This window comes from Dysidea avara, chromosome 4, assembly GCF_963678975.1.
Source record: "Dysidea avara chromosome 4, odDysAvar1.4, whole genome shotgun sequence".
NCBI classification, from domain to species: domain Eukaryota; kingdom Metazoa; phylum Porifera; class Demospongiae; order Dictyoceratida; family Dysideidae; genus Dysidea; species Dysidea avara.
This window is the reverse complement of record NC_089275.1, coordinates 8514194-8518355: the sequence shown is the minus strand read 5'-3', so window position 1 is coordinate 8518355 and position 4162 is coordinate 8514194. Positions and strand designations below refer to the sequence as shown.

At 38.1% G+C, this 4162-nt stretch overlaps 1 pseudogene; it reads right to left on the bottom strand.

Annotated features, from left to right (window-relative positions):
* Positions 1 to 722: 722 nt before the first annotated feature.
* Positions 723 to 1805, bottom strand: LOC136253043 (valacyclovir hydrolase pseudogene; annotated as a pseudogene).
* Between the last annotated feature and the right edge of the window lie 2357 nt (positions 1806 to 4162).

Sequence of the window (4162 nt, the reverse complement as noted above, 5' to 3'; positions counted from 1 at the left end):
TACTTGGAGGTTCCAATTGGAGTACCAAGATGAAGCCTGCCATAGAGACAGAATTCTTCTAAAAATTATCTCAGAAGATATCCAACTAGAGCTTTATAAATAGAAAGTGCATGTCCTTCATTTATCCAGCTATACCAAATGAATTAAGTTATGCAGATATTACAGTAATATAACTTAATTGTGTACTACAGTCAAACTGACAGCCATAAATTTTGCTGATTAAGGAGGTTGTCAGATTATCAAGTCACCTCTGTAATCCGACATTGTACAGTATCTAGAATTAAGTCAGAATATGCAGTAAATTACAGGTAAAATGGATCACACAATGTTTTCTTAACATGAATTGAATTTGCAAGTATTACAGCTTATTACCCAATTATGAAAGCTTTGGTTGCTTAAAAGTTATTTTCTATGACTTCTTTTAATGCTGTTATTATTCTCTGTCAGACTAGCTACAAAGGTCGAAAACAATGTATTTCAAAGTCTAGGTAATCAAATTTTGTGTCGGGTTACAGAGTACAGAGGTTGTTTTCTTTACAAAAGTTGGTAAATGACATTTTGGTTGATTCAGGTGTCAGTTTAGAGAGGTTTGACTATAGTAGAGTTCCATTCTTCTCAGTCCTCTTAGTGGAATAAACATTGTTTTACCTTTAAAATCCTAGATATATAAAGATATAGGTCACATATAGAAGTGTACAACTAAAATTAAAACATTAATGGTTTGTGTATTCATGGTCATCAGTATGTATCCTCAAAATCATTTAATTTGACAGTAGAAATTTCCCTACTATAGAATAGCATAAATTTTAGAACTCTATAAACCCTAGTACTAACGCTTGTCAATCACATGTTGCGACTATGATATACATATCTAGCTAAGTTATAATTTGTTTGCTTGTTTAGCGATTCCATGCTCCATTAAAAACCTTTCCACAATTTTGTTAAACTCTTCTGCATAACGCAAATGGATGTTGTGCTTTCCATTATCAAAGTGGTGAGCAACTGAACCTGGTATGATCTTTGTAAGGTAGTCTGGATGAAAACTAGCAACTATTGGGTCCTTCATTCCATGTAGAATTAATGTTGGACACTTAATATTAGCCAGCAGTCCTGTACAAATATCTCCACCTGAGTGATAGACCTCCTCCAGAACATCACAATATTTCCTAACAAAAAGTTGAAATTCTTCCTTGCCATATTCTTGTTCTAAAGGTTCTCGCATCTTTTGGCTCCAGTTGGAAACATCTCTGACAGTCCTTAAGCACTTGAAATCCTCTTCGGCTAAATACGCTGTTGATCCCCACACAGTCAGAGTTTTGACAGAGTCAGGATAAAGTGAACTTAGTATCATTCCTGCTACACCTCCATCACTCCATCCCAGTACTGAAAATTGCTTAATACCTAGAGCATCCATCAAGCCCTTGCCATCCTTTGCGTCATTCTCATAACTACTCGTACCAGAGTAAACACGTTGTGGTGGTCTGGAGTAGCCATGTCCTCTCGGATCGAATGCTACAATCTTAAACTCCCCACGTGATCCAAAGTAATCTAACTGAGGAGCAAAATCTGATCTGGTAGTACCCAAGATACCAGGGATACACAAGATGGTGTGGTCACCGTTTCCTCTACTGTCGTAGTACAGTTCAACTCCGTTAACTAACTTCTTTCCAGACGACATTAGTCTCCACACCGAGCGCAACAGCATAAAATTCTCGTAGGCTTAAAATCTCCGCTTATTGTCAGCACGATATAGTTACACTTGTCACCAAGGCTTTTGGGCCCACTCGACCCAGCGAAAACAATATCCGTTCAGTATAGATAAACGGAGTCCAGTCCGGCCCCCACGCGTGATTAAATGCGTGGGCTGCTGTGGACAAGACTATTATTATTGTTATTATTTGTTTACTGTACAGAAATCTCCATATGGAGTATATAGTACAATAGATTAAATTAAGAATAAATTGTAGTGATTGTACTTAGCTAACCACCGACAGCAAGCTTAAACTACTTAGCTACGTATGTGTAGTTGTAAATAAGGAGATATAGCTGGTGGAGGGTAGTTATTGTCAGCAGGTGATTATCTTTTTTTTGTTTCGTTTTGTTTTTGTTTGTTTTTTTGGTCATCAGCTTACAGCTGGCCTGGCCCCCTCACTCTTTAGCCTGCTCCACCGCCCCTGACACACGTGATAGTTATGCTGGTATTTAATCTTCTAGTTGTCACGAGACTTAGCTAGCAGACCCATGTCTAGGCCAGGTCTAGGCTACAGCTGATCACGGGTCATTTTTATCAGTACAATCCAGCCCAAATAACTGAATTGCTAACTTAACTTATATTACTATTGATCGTTTGAATTGCAAGCTTAACTTTGTTAAACAGATACGATTGCTACAATCTAGTCAGCAGTCTGTTGCTAGGTATACTTTGTTGTTTGTTATGACTGTCATCATGGTACCACCACCAAAACACACCAGCTATGTGATAAAATGTGACGATCACTACATCACTAGCAAACAAGACTAAGTAGTGTTTAAAATACTGTAGATGAAGTACCAGAATATGTATCGCTACATCTGTGATCATTTCAAGAGCTGCTATAAGCATCAGGTGATATTGTAGCTACACAATACGTATACGGTGTACAGATAGCTAATTCAATGACTAGAAAATATTTTTACAGCTAGCCCTAAGGAGCCAGGATACACAGTGTGTTTAAAGTAAGTGCTTTTATTTGTGCTGTATATTGCCATGATTGTCTATTAAAGTAAAGAGAGGGCTTGTGTGGCAAAGTACCAGTAAAGAGGAAAACTAAAGAGATTTCTGACTCTGCGGCATAGCTACTCCTCCAGAGAAACGTTTGAAACACAAGTGTGCCGAGATTGAATCTGTAAGCAATTTTATTGGAATCTGGAAGTTATTTGCAAGCCGAAGGGACAAAATTTAATAAATAAAAACATGAAAGCCTTGAGGTACTTTCAATCAGATCCCTACAACACGTATTGATGCAGCTGGCTATTTGTCTAAGTTTTACAACTAGCCCATCCACCATGCCATTTACAACTAGCCAACACTAAAGTCATTTACAACTAGCTTTTTGGCCACAACTAGCCCCTTTTTTAGCCCGAGCTACTTAGCCATTTTTTACTGGTACTAGCTAGGTGATACATATGCATGTGCATGGTATGCATTGTATGTCTAATATGTATTTATTATCTAATCAAAAACAGCCAAGCTGTAAAAAAAGGTGCGGCCCCCAAAAAGGCCATGGTGAAAAAAGATGTGAAATCCAAGGTGGCGGCCAAGAAATGGCTGTGATGGTAGGTTAATGGTTACATTTTAATAACGACAATTCAGGTGAATTTTGTGCCGCTTGGTCTTGGCACCAAATTCACCTGAATTGTCGTTATTAAAATGTAACCATTAACCTACCATCACAGCCATTTCTTGGCCGCCACCTTGGATTTCACATCTTTTTTCACCATGGCCTTTTTGGGGGCCGCACCTTTTTTTACAGCTTGGCTGTTTTTGATTAGATATCATTTCTTTTTGTATTTGTATACTGCAAAGCCGGCCTATGGCTGGCTTTGGGGCTTTTTTAACCCATGTGTTTTTTTCTTTACCACAGGAAGAAGAAAAGAACTTAAAGAAGATTTTTAATGCTTCAATTGTTTTTGATTTTATTAGTAATTATACAAATTATATACATATGTTTATTACATGCCCATTATTCCCCACAGGATATTTTTTTGCAGTTGATCTCTCTACTGGGTGACTTGAAATGTAGCTGAACTATATACAGGATGGTTTCTTTGTAGCTGAACTCTCTACAAGGTGACCTCTTCTAGCTGGTCTCTCTACAGGGTGATTTGTTTCTAGCTGAACTCTCTACAGGTGATTTGTTTGCAGCTAAACTCTCTACATGGTGGTTTGTTTGTAGCAGAATTCTCTACATGATGGTTTCTTTGTAGCTGAACTCTCCATAAGGTGACTTCATCTAGCTGAACTCTCTACAGGGTGATGTTTTTGTAGCTGAACTCTCTACAGGGTGATTTGTTTGCAGCTGAACTCTCTACATGATGGTTCCTTTGTAGCTGAACTCTCTACAAGGTGACTTTGTCCAGCTGATCTCTCTACGGGGTGATTTGTTTCTAGCTGAACTCTCTG